Source organism: Hydractinia symbiolongicarpus, chromosome 7, assembly GCF_029227915.1.
Source record: "Hydractinia symbiolongicarpus strain clone_291-10 chromosome 7, HSymV2.1, whole genome shotgun sequence".
NCBI lineage: Eukaryota > Metazoa > Cnidaria > Hydrozoa > Anthoathecata > Hydractiniidae > Hydractinia > Hydractinia symbiolongicarpus.
Window position 1 is genome coordinate 19,063,477 of NC_079881.1, and position 14,020 is coordinate 19,077,496.

Sequence of the window (14,020 nt, forward strand, 5' to 3'; positions counted from 1 at the left end):
ATTTTTGCCATTTTAATTCAACTTTTTCTTGTTGAATTATTTTGTGTATATTGACCCGTGACCATCACAGTAAAGAGATATATATTTTATTGTTTTTTAATTTAGCCGCCCGTCTTGCAAATATGTAAAAAATATTGAGTATAAATAATTCAGCACTCACAAAGATGTATACAAAATGATGGTGATTTCTTGTGGAGCGTACGACCAAGCCAGTCGGTCTGGTCTTTAAAATGAACACGAATCATGTACTCTTTAATGAAATATTTCATTTGGAAAGAGATCACAAAACATTGTGTTGCCTATATTTTAAGCAAAAATAGTATTTACAAAATTACATGCTTTATAAAGATAAAAACAAAACAAAAAAGAAAGAAAGTTTTTATAATCCATCGCCAGTGATTTCTCTTGCTTGCAGAGGAGGGAGACAAAATCTTTTCGTTTCATACATGTTAGTTCTCACCGAACGGCACTTGCATGTAAACAACTTGCACGGACAGTTTCTCCAGCTGCCAGTATATCCACAATCTGAATCATTTACACAACCAGTTTTGTAAGCGAGACACTAAAAACAGATATTAAAAAATTTTTGCGAAATTAATTTTTTTCTGAATTTAGTTTACACAATCACTAAGGAATAAGGACCATAACATAACATTAAAAAATTTAATGTGTATTGTAAAATACGGAAAATGACCTATTTTGGTATGTGTGATGTCATTTTTTAAAACTCTAAGTAATATTTTTTTTGGAAACAGTTTGTATTAATACATTATGCCAAAGTGATTTTAAACTTTGATAACACAACCGTGCCAAATTTCATCTCTTAAGCATAAGTAGATCTGATATCACCCACGGACAATTTTGTGCACTCCCTATTTTCTCACTCAGCCTAAAAAGGTCTAGGTATAATAGAGAATATAACACGAGACATTTAAACGTCATATGCATTTAAAAACTTTTTAATGCAATATATTGAATAACAAAAATGGTAAAAATTAGATATCACAATTTATTTTATGTAACATGTGGCATTTGATGACCTGAAATAAATTGAAATAATTACCAAACAGAGACCCTTGATATCTGATTTCATTCATTCGAATCTATATGCATATTTATCAGTATCTTTTTGTCAACCAATTTAGTAATTGAGCGAATAAAAACAGCCTTCTCTCACTTCCTCTTTTTAAACACAATCTCATAATTGCAACTTTTGAAACTTATTAACTCAAACTTTTGGCATGCATGACGTTGTCAACTTTTATTTAGTACAGATATAACCAATCTTAAGAATTATTTGATCGTGCGTTCGGCAGTTGAATAAATATAACATTCACCTTATCAGAGGCTGGCATTGCACCAATGAACACTGCTGTTGACATAACCAGAACAATGATAAACTTCAAAGAATTATTTCCTGAATAACAACAATATTAGTATCAATATTTGAAGTAAAAAAAAATCAAGTACCAGTATTGTTCTAACGAAAGAAGGAAATTAACAAGTACAAGCACAATGACAAACTCAACCAGTTGAGTGTTAGATTTAAAGTCTAGAGGTTTTACTTCTCTAAAGAATGTGCTCACGAAAAGACACAATTCTTCCTTTTTCTAAGCAGTTAATTGTCACATACGAACAAAACTTTGGCAAACAAACAAAGAGAAGGACAAGACTTATGTAAAAGGTACAAGGGGAGTTACTGTTTTGAAAAAATAATTATTTTGACTTGGGTAAACTTGTTGCGCATACTAACAGAGGGAGAACAATCATAAAAGTTGAATTTCCATTTGTTTGCAGTTTGCTCAAAATCATTCATTATTCCTGTTAAATTGTGCACAACTTATGTTTCACAAGAATTTATCTTTAACAAGATAACTTACTTTTAACTATTGATTCCATACTTCTTCTTTCCCTTTGACAACTAAAAGTTAAAAGAAGAATCACTGTCAAAGTGCTTAGCAATGTGGTCGTTAATCTAAAATTGCTAATTAATGGTATAACGAGCTCATTACGGAACATAAAAAATATAGTACCGTCCTGGGACAATAGATTAGATCAAACAACAATATTAAATTGCATATTGCTTGCATGACTCATAACTCTAACCACTAGAACAGCATATAAATGGATGCACGCTACTTTAGACACGCTATTCTAAAAGTTTTCTTCCTGACACACATCAAGTCAGCCCTCGATACTATCATAGGGACGATGTCTGCTAAAAACACAAATATTTGTCAAACACCAGGCAGAGATACTAAACAAGCAACTTGAAAGTGACATTGCTTGAGATGCTTGACGTCGCGTGGCCTTGTAGTTATGGCGTTTGCTCTGTAGTCACAGAGTCCGTGGTTCGGTCCACAGCGTGGGCATGTTTATCAAGTGTCTTAACCACACCTAAGGGTCAACCCTTGAGGTGAGGGGAATTGGGTAGGCAATGCCGGTTTGTACCTAATGTATACATTAAGAACAAAGGAACCACTTTGACAACAGTGTTATACTAAAGTGGCTATATCCTGTATAAAATAATAATAATAATACTAATATCTATCATTAATTACCGGAGTAAAGAAAATCTCAAGCAACAATAATTAGTGATTCGCTGTTCTTCCTTATATATCTAATTGGGAACAGGCAATAACGAGAACTTACAATGCGTCTTGTTATTGAGACATGAAATGTCAAAACCACGTGACGTACTACGCAATGCGATGTGACGAGGAGGTGATCTTCCACAAAACAGGAAAACCACTGTTAAAAACACGTGCAATGTATTGTTTGAAACCAATGCGAATGAAACTCAATAGACGAAACGTTGTAAAATTGCAACAAACACATGTTTAGGTTCCCTAATGTGTGAAAAAATAAACAATCTAAAGATTTAATTGCTACTTCAAAATTTTCGTTGTGTGCGGCAATTTTAAGGTAAAATTTTCTAGCCCATCGATGGTGACGGTTTGTTTTTGTGACTGAGAAGTGAAATTTTTTTTGTACAATTATAAGAAAATTTCCTAAAATTTGCCAATGTAACCGATTCGTCATGTTCTCTTGTATCCGAAACAACAAGAACTCCAATAATTTATATAATTTATATAACATATTGTTTTGATGTCACTTTTTCTTTTCATCCTGATGCTTCCCTTTAAAATGATTCCCTTTAAATAAATACTTTCAGTGTTTATAATCTAAAGAATCAGACAAGAGTAACTAATTATACTTTGTAAACAAAGTTTTTTCCGGATATGTTAATTGGATATTAGTATTTATCCTCGCAAACCACTAAAAGCTTTGAACACGTGAGCAGAGCACATCAACTTCATCAGTTGAATGGGTTTGGAGAAACCAATCGGATATAAAATTTATTTGGGACCACCCTTTTGCATCCTGCTATATCAACAACATCGAGGAATAGATGACATGCCGATATTCACAAAAGTTTACGAAAGTTTGTGGCTTTTAATACATGCGCTCAAAAAGTTAACGTTAATGACAACAACATCCTCAATAAACTTATTAGCACATATTCGTTGTCATTTAACCTTTCTAGATTGTTGATTAACTGGTTGGTGACATTAAACTGTACATAGCCTTTACAAGAACCTTTGTAGCTACTATGCTTCTGCAGATATCACAGTTTCTGGATGATAAAACTACTTCTGTGCAAGTCATCCAGTTAATTTAAGATTTGCATTTGGTTCGTGGTATTTTGTCTATGCGAAATATATCTACGGATGCAAATTTCCTAACTATAGGAATTAGTGAGCATTTCCATTGTTCTCACAGCAACATTAAAACATGCAACACGAAAAGTAGTCTATTTATCATACTGCACGGAAAGTGTTCTATTTAACATATAGCACGGAGAGTGTTCTATTTAACATACTGCACGCCGAGTGGTCTATTTATCATACTGTACGGCGAGTGGTCTATTTATCATACTGTACGGCGAGTGGTCTATTTATCATACTGTACAGCAAGTGGTATACCACACGGAAAGTAGTTTTGATATACAGCACAGAGAGTGGTCTATTTAACATACAACACGGACAGTGGTCTATTTAACACACTGCACAAAAGTGTTCTATTTAACTGTCATTAGTCACGCAAAAAATCATAGGTATTTTAGTAGAAGAGGTTCTTGTAAATACTTATTTCTGAAAACAAACTCCACTAGGTACAAAGCGATAAAATTTACAATAAGGTATAGAAGTTATATTAAAATATAGTTCTGGAACACTCTAAAGCTATATTTGCGCGTGTAATATCTCAAGTCGTTATTATTACTGAACTTTCCTTCAATGATCGGAAGGGAAGTTGTATACGCACCATTCCCTTTTTTACGTTTAGTACAATACTAAATGGTAATAGGTAAAATGCTCATTGGTAATTTTATTGATTTCCTTTTTTAGTTTTTCTGTTTGTAATCAACGCATCGATACTCTGAGGAATATTTGTCAATAACCTTTGGTTAACCATTGTGGCTTAACCAAAATATGCAACCTAGCTTTCTATACCTTTTTCTGCCATCTTATTAAAATGGTCAAGGGAAATAACATAGAATGACATACAGTGGAATCCCGTTAAAGCGGACACCCTCTAAAGGGGACAGCCCGTTAAAGCGGACACTAGCACTTGGAACGGACTGATTTTAAGTCAAACTCTTATAAAAAACTCTCTATAAAGCGGACAGTCATAAAGCGGACACTCGTTAAAGCGGACGATTTATTTTGCACCAAATGAATATTTTCCCTATAAAGACTCCCTGTAAAGCGTACAGTACAAAACAAAAAATGGAAACAAAGATTTTGCAACGAAATTTTTATTCTTATTTCAGACATTTTCTAACTTTTTTATCAACAGAGTCTAAAATCTTTTTAATACACCTTTCTGTAAAAGACACAGCTTTGTCAGGGCAAATGAGTGCGTAATGCACTGGAATTTCGAGACCATAACCTGCCCCACGGTTCACGCGTTTCCCAGTGACTTTGCATCTGATCGTACAGCTTGGGATTTTAAGAAATTTATTGAACAACTTGCTTAAATTCATTGGAACATGTCCAACGACTTTTCCTTCCAGCAAAACAGCAACTGCAAAGCTATCATGTTCATTGTCGCTTTTTGGTTTCAAACAGAGATTTTCATCGTCGACTTTCGGTGTCCAAATGTCCATATAAGCATGGTATCCTCGAACGAAAGATTCAAAACAATACTCCTTCTGTTTTATAATAATTACTTCTATCTCTTCATCAATATTTTTGAGTAACAAGTCAAAAAATGCTGACGGCAGTTACAAAAAAGATTGAGGATCTACAAATTAAATGCAAGAAGCAAGCCTCTATCAAAGACTTTTTCTTGTAAAGTTTGATTAAGGTTTCTGAATATAGCTGATATACCCTCAAATCCTAACCTCTTAACTTCTTACTTTAAGCCCAGTAAAGCATAAATCACCTTTTTCGGTCAAAATCCCATCTAAAATAAAATTTGACACAAACTCTCTATAAAGCGGACATCCTGTTAAAGCAGACAGTTTTTTTGGTCCCAATGGTGTCTGCTTTAACGGGATTCCACTGTACATGGTTAATAATTTTTAAATTGCATCTTATGAAAAGTGCAAATCCTGAAACAAGTGCACACGTAATTCGCATGCTTGAGTCATACTAAAAAAGATTAATTCCTGAAACTTTTATAAAATTTGGTCAAATCATTTGAAGGAATTAAGTTATGAAAATTTATTTTTTCTGAAATTTAATTACTTTGAAGTAAAATATCCAAAATATGTCAGTTATAGATTAAGCTTTCAAAACTTTTTACCCTTTCCCTGTCCATTTAAATCCTTACACAGACTTTAGAGAACATCTCCAGGTTGTTCTGAGTGTTTTCTGTTTGGAATACTTAAAAAGGACCCTGTAATATATGTGTGTTCTTTAGGAAAACAAAAACATTCTGTCGCTATTTGCCAGAGGGCGGCTTATTTATACACACTAGTCTCAGTCAAAGAGCACGGGAGTGTACGCTAATCCGCACACTTCCTTTTTTCTTCATACTTTCAACTAGTGTAGAGACATGTGTATGTAAAGTGAGGATTTGACATTCTCCTATAGCAGACATTCAAAATCGTGTTATTATCACGAGAAATTATTACTTTATCGACGGCCCTGAATAGCGAAATTATAAGAATTGTAAAAAACGAAAATTCTATCAGACAAAATCTGGGTCAAAAAGTTACCCTATAGTTAACTTCCTCTAAAAAGAATCTCTATAATTTGAATATTTCTATAAATAAGAAAAGTTTTAAAAACACATGTTAAAATTTTATTTTTAATTTATAAAGAAAATAAATAATGATAAAGAAAATGATAATCCCAGACTGGTTGTTCAAAGAAGATAAAAAGAAAGTTTTTATCCAAATACCATTCTGTCCCAAGAATGAGGCGTCAATTAGAAAAGTTGTCAAAAACATAGAATCGTTTACGAATGGGGAAGTCAGAGTTGTTTATACGTGGAAAACTACTAAAGTCAGGTCTCTTTTCCCATTAAAGGATAAAGTTAACCACCATAGCAAAATCATTTACAAGGGAGAATGCGCGACGTGTAACACTATCTACATAGGAGAAACAATGAGAAATGCTATTGTGAGATGGAAAGAACATAACTCCAACAGTGAGAAATCCGAACCTTCCAAGCACTTAGTCAGAAATCCCGATCACGCCCTTAATTGGTCCATCTTGTCTAAGGCGCCAAGAGACACTAGAAAAAGAAAGATTTTGGAGGCATTTTTCATTTGTTCCCATAAGACCCTCTTGAATGATCAAAAAGAGACCAAATCACTTTTGTTATTTAGGAATGGAGTTACAAAGCTTTTTATCTACACAATCGCCTGTTTTTATTCTCTATTCCCGTGGGCAATTAGTTTTTGTTTCTTTTATTTTGTTTTTTACACATGGTGATTTTGCACATTTTCTTTCTTTCTTTTCTTTTGTTTCGCTTGTCCATGATTTTTACTTGTATTCCCTTGGGTAGAACATTTTAATTAAATCAATTAATTATTTTATTGTAGATATTTTGTATAAAGGTTTTTAGCTTAGGATATTTTTATCACTTGAAAATGTAACTCAGTTACGAAAAGCTTCGTGCTACTTTATAAATCAAAAACTAGAAATTAAAAAAAAAGGTTGCGAAGCATTTCGCAAGTTGCAAGCAAAATGAAACTATCCTATACTTTGTCCCTAGCGCTTCTTGTTTCTTTGGCGCTAACATCTTCCGAAATACATTAAAATTGAATATCATATAGAAGAACCCTGGGGACGAGGTAGGAAAGTGAACGCTCTGCAAAAAAATTCGTTGCGCAAAAACAGTTTTTTTTTGCGAATAGACTGCGCGAGTATTTGATGTGCGTGGGATATTCTTTTCAACATGTGCGAGAAAATTAGATTACGCAAAACTAACAAAAACGAATAACGCGTGTTAAAATTTTGTACCGCCTTTTCCCACAGAATGATAAAAGTAAAGAGCGCAATACAAAATTACACTTTTAGCAGTATTCCGAAAGATATGTAATACATCGAGTTGTACAACCCGCAGAAGTTGGTCCTAACGTTAACGATTTCGTAAATGACCTTACAACAAAACAGTATTTTTTTCACGTAACAATACCGGCACTAGAAGCCACAGAATCAGCTAGTACGAATTTCGAAAACTCACGGGAAACAATTAAAACAAAAACAAACAAATCAAAACAGTTTTTTAACTTTATCAAGATTTATTAAATAGCTTCAATTTTGGGCAGAAAAAACAATAACGGTTTTGCCTTCTTTTCACCACACGCATTGAAATATTACATCACTCACTCCCATTGTACACAATCTAAAAGAAAAAGAAAACATTTTCATATAGTGAAGCTTCCAGTGCCTTTAAGGGATGGCCAAGTCAATGGAATTGAAAGCGCTGTTTTTCATCTCATAAATAATTAAGGCTAATTCTGAAAAGTATAAAAGAAAAAACTAAACAATTTGGCAACTTTACTAATTTTATATGCAAAGTTCCAACCATACCAACAGTTTCCAAATCTGTTTCCAAAAGTGTTTATTTTTTCAGAATTTGATTGATGCAAGGCCAAGGGAAATTAAATAAGTTTATTGTCCCATTCAAAAACATATGCTTCTCATCATTCAGGTTTTTTTCAACCAACATTAATGTAATCACCCAGAGGAAATTATAATGTCTCTTGTCTGTGTTTTAGAAGCTGGGTACACAAATACACAAATATTACAAGTGTTGAACTTTGGCAATCATATTTTGCAATCAGACCCTTTTAAAAACTATGCTGAATCATGTCAATTATTAAATTCAGCACTAATAGGAAAGCACCTTGGATAGGATTCTTTGTTGGATGAATAAAATGACTGACAAATGGTTTATCATGAATGAAATAGTAATTTTTACACAAATAATTTAAAAAATAATGAACTTTTTTATGTGGGTTGTTCTCAAACACACGTGGGCGGTGGACAAGAAATTTCTCTTATCAGCACCCTTGTTCTAAAATTACAAGCAGTTTCGAAGATTCCCACGCCCTTTAGAGGACGTGTGCGGCTTGGGCATCCTTGGAGTTCTGTTTAATGACAGTTTTAATGTTTTAATGTCGTTCTAAACCTTGTTCTCAGGGAGGGTGTACGGACATTGGATAAAACCAATTAAAATTGATAATATTGAATTCTTACATCTTCTTAGAAACAATAAAATAAAACACAGCTCGGCGCCTTATCATTATTAAGCCTTACCTTGATTCAATATTTCTTTAGAAAAGGGTACCTTACACAGGAGCTTTCCAATCCAACTCAAATCTCCAGAAAAAGCACAGCAACAAAAAAGCTTAAAATACACAAGTAGAGTCGATTAGAAACAAGACTAGCAATAAATTATTTCAAAAGAAGAAAACCGTTTTAATACTATTATTTTTCATTAAAATACAACTATAATAGTATTAGAATCAAAATTGCAAAATAATTAATTAATTATTTATACAATAATTAGCTATAATACAAAGAAATAAGGCATATTATAGGTCTGTAAAATATACGTGTCTAATATGCCGACTACCGTTTCTTGTTCACGGCATATTCCTCTTTGTGTGTTCAAGTTCGGCGGACGTAAAATCCGGACCAAAAGACGGGGGGTCGAAATCCGGGGGTGATGGGGGGGGGGGGTACGAGCCGTACTTATTACATTTTTTACTAGACTTATACTTCAACCCCTCGGTCCAAACTTATTTGTTTTATTAGAAAAAAAAATACCCTAGCTTTATGTGCAAAAATATCAGTCCTATTTCTTTACGCTGATTTTATATGATTTTTTTTCTATCGAAATTTTGAGAATGTCAATAATTCTCTTGGTATACCTCGCGTGTAGCAAACGTGCTCCACAATTTCGCTTCGCTCGCAAAGCTCAATTGCTTCGCAATAAAATTTTAACATGTGTTTTTAAAACTTTTCTTATTTATTTGTTGGCTGATTTATCATAATGAATATTTCTATAATTCGAAAAAGTGTTCAGTCACCGCCAATTTTCCTTAAGAAACTCTTTTCAAAACTTTCTACAATTCGAATTTCTCTAATTCGAAACTTTCTATAATTCGACTAGTTTTTCAGTCTCTTCAGTACGATTTTCTTCCTAATTCGAATTTAAGAGTGTTTTTTAGAGTGTTTTTAAGTTTCTTTTTTGTGTAAACTAATAAAGATTGAATTAAACGTGAATTACGTTTTCTTCATTTTTAAATTAACGTAATTTCTCTCTGTAATTCAAATTTTCACTCTTTGAAGCTGAAAGTTCGAATTACAGAGACTTTCCATAATTCGAATCTCTTTATAATTCAAACAAAAATTTTTTCAAGTGGGAATTCGAATAAGGGATAGTCAATTGTGATGCCTATTAAACTAAGCATCTGCAAAAAAGAACTCGCAGTTCATTGCGAAAAGTTGGCAAGTTTACGCTTTCTCTCGCTTTAAAACATGGTTGAAAAGCTATCGCGGTGTCAAAGTTTTAGTAAGAGATTGTAGGTTTAGTAGCTTTAAGTTGAAGCAAGTATTGTTTAAAATTAAATTTGCCAGGGTGCATTAACAAAAACATAAATATTGTAGATTCAATCTTAAATTTTGAATTTACTATTCATGTACCTTTAAAGCATAACGCTTATAAAAAGTGAATCAAAATTGTTTCTTGTATCAAACACCTGCATACTACAGCATCGAAAGGAACATATCGAGTTTTAAAAAGGTTTGTCTGTTAAATTTTAAATCTTTTTTTAGATATTTGTATCTAACAAATTTTGCAACTTTTATGGTCAATCTCCTTGTTTAAAAAGGTATAATTTTTTGTCTGTCGTCATATATTTAATTAAAAATAAACATATTTTTCAGAATATCTTTAAAAGTATACAATATACCTTCAAATCATGTTATCCAAGCTTTAATTACAAATACAAAACCTACAGTACGAATAAAACTTTTCTGCAAACCTACAATACGAATAAATCTTTTCTGCAAACCTATAGTACCAATAAAACTTTTCTGCAAACCTACAGTACGAATAAATCTTTTCTGCAAACCTACAGTACGAATAAAACTTTTCTGCAAACCTACGGTAAGAATAAAACATTTCTGCAAATCTACAGTAAGAATAAAACTTTTCTGCAAAACCTACGGTACCAATAAAACTTTTCTGCAAACCTACGGTAAGAATAAAACTTTTCTGCAAACCTACAATACGAATAAATCTTTTCTGCAAACCTACGGTACCAATAAAACTTTTCAGCAAAACTTTAAGAATGAAACTTTTCTGCAAACCTACAGTACGAATAAAACTTTTCTGCAAAACCTACAGTGCAAATAAAACTTTTCTGCAAAACCTACGGTACCAATAAAACTTTTCTGCAAACCTACAATACGAATAAATCTTTTCTGCGAAACCTACGGTACCAATAAAACTTTTCTGCAAAACCTATGGTACCAATAAAACTTTTCTGGAAACCTACGGTAAGAATAAAACATTTCTGTAAACCTACAGTACGAATAAAACTTTTCTGCAAAACTTTAAGAATGAAACTTTTCTGCAAATCTACAGTACGAATGAAACTTTTGGTAGCATTGTTAAAAGGTTGTTTACTCGTATACATGCTATCTTTAGGTGAATTACTCAATATTATGACGTCACTGCATCAGGTACTGCCACATGTTGCATTTTCTTCCTGTTTTTGTCTACTTTTGTGTATTTTTGTATTATTGTATTTTTTGTATTGTTTTCTAATTTTTTGTATATTTTTGTATATTTTTGTATACTTTTGTATATTTTTGTATATTTTTTTATATTTTTGTATACTTTTGTATACTTTTGTATATTTTTTTATATTTTTGTATATTTTTGTATATTTTTGTATATTTTTGTATATTTTTGTATTTTCTTTTTGTGCATTATGTAATTTATTGCGACATGCATATATTAAGTAATGTTGTGTTTGTAACTTTTGAGAAGCAAATGACATGTACTCAAGCCACACACCTCTCCTTCTTACACACATATGCATCACTGTTTCGATAACAGATGCTGCATCAGCATCCAATTCTTGTATTCATATACTTGGTGTTATTTAATCAGTCTCATGTTCACCATTGTTTCAGCACAATACTTTCTTTTTGTTATTGTTTTTCTGGGGGTATTAAAACCGAAAATGTAAGATTTGTTTTTACCACTTTATTTTAGGTGTCGCGTGCGCAAAAGCGAGAAATACAGAAAATCATTAAACTAATCGAAGAGGACAATGAGTGAGTTCTTTATATTTGGTAGAATCTATATCATAATGCCCGTATACGTCTGCCTGTCACGCAAAATGGTAGCTTAGCTGCGCGAGTAGCAAGACGCACGCAATGCGTATAAAAAGGACGGGCGAACCCGTGGATTTTCCACGGGCTAACGACTATTGTACTTAAAAAAACAGGATTAAAGAATGGAAATCTGTTGCTTTCTTTAATCAACTTGGTTTATAATCCTGTATAACATTATAAGTGACCTCCTTTTAATTGGCTTTCGGGCGCGGCTATTAGATTATCAAATGGTATTCATGAAGTTTGAAAATAAGCTTTCAGGCAGTTATTACATCACAAGTTTTGTTTATTTTTTCAAATAACGCCACAAAATCAAAGTTTTGATGTCACTACCATGTTTATCATAATTTTTTTGTTAACTGTGCCATATTTTGTCGAAAAAAATAATGCTAATTTTGGCCTGAAACGTCATTTGGTACTTAGAGAGTTTAGGTACAAAGTTTAAGTCTGTGACGTTGCAATTGACCATTTGGAACATAGCTATGTTTCCATACGACTGCATTTTACGAGTTGGAAACCGATACTATCTTCGCAGTAATAATGGGTCCTAAGAACCTAAGATAAGCTACTAACACATTTTTTAACTCTTTTAGTGCGATGGAAGCTGCTCTAAGTAGAGTAAAAGAGAAGCAACAAGTTCCCTGTAAAAATGGCAGACAAAGAGGTGAAGAATTCTGCCGACGTCAACAGATGCTTGACAAACACAACAGAGGCATTGAATTGCAATTTCAAAAATTAGACATGATTTTGCAACAAATAACCGACGAACATGCTCTGCGGAGAAGTACGACGGTTAAAAGTTAGTAATTCAGCGAAATAAGTGAGCTTGATTTTTAACATTATGCTTTAAGAAAATGTAGCTTTGTGGAATTTAATTCTGTAAAATTAGAGGATATTTGATTGCATTCATTAACCTCGATCCCAGGACCTCTTGTCTCTTTTGTCAGACCTATCAAAAAGCGCCAGCGCTGATGAGAGACAAGAAGCCTTAAGGCGGTGATACACGATCCGATTGATCGAATTCGATTTGTTGAAATATATTGAACATTATTAAAAACTGGACAGATTTTTGATTATTTTCTTTTGATAAAATGTCTTTAGAGTGCGAAGACAGAGTTGAACTCGCTGCTGTTACAGTTTATTATTACAACAACAAAAAATTTGAGAAAACGTTACAACGGAGTGTGTTATTTGTTACTTTTCTGTTAATAAGCTTCATTTACTGATAAAAATCTCGTTGATTTCTGTTTTATCCTTTTCTGACGACATAATATTTTTAAAGTTCCTCTACTAATGTTTATTTTTTATATAGAAACGAACATTTTTTTAACGCACATTTGATGTACAGATTTTAAGCATTTTGATTGGTTAAAAACCTTTCAATTAAAGGCGCGTAATCACCCTTTTCGACAAAGGATATAAAACTTACTAGAAATGGAGATAATGATGCTTTAATATCTTAGATTTTTTGTTGTTTTTTCCTAGCCGCCATATTTAACGATCTTGTTGATCTCTTATTCCCGTCTAATGAGCGGGCCGTCGCAAAATGTTTGTGTGAAACCGTAGGTAAACAAACGGCCTTATCTTTAAATGAGCACTGAGATGGAGTTCGATAAAATCGCCATTATGCTAGGCTCCGTTCACGCTGTTCTTTTTGCTTGTTTTTCTTTGTAAAACATGGCAAATTGTGGTTCTGTTTTAATAAAATGGCTGCGCGTAAGAACATCCCTATCACTTTCTCCACTTAGATTTAATTTTCTTCTATTCTATTCGCCATTGTTTCTGGAGACCACGGACAAAACAAAACAGAAAGAAGAAATTGCCTCATGGTTATTAATTATGATAATTAATTCTTATCACGCTCTTTCTTTTTTATTAGCTTGGCCGGCATTATTGCATATTTTAAGCCAAAAAACCCAATGGGGAGAATACCCATTGCAATAGTTGAAGACAGTTGAAGCATTATGAAGATAAAAAAATTAAGAGCACGAAAGGGAAAATTCTGAAAATTTAGGTATTCCATTTGTCTAGATCTGATATTATCTCCATAAGGAAACGACTAACTGTTTGAACAAAGGAAAATAATCAAAAAGTAAGACAGCTAGCGAGGCAAAGCTATCTTCTGAAACAACAATGAAGTCTGA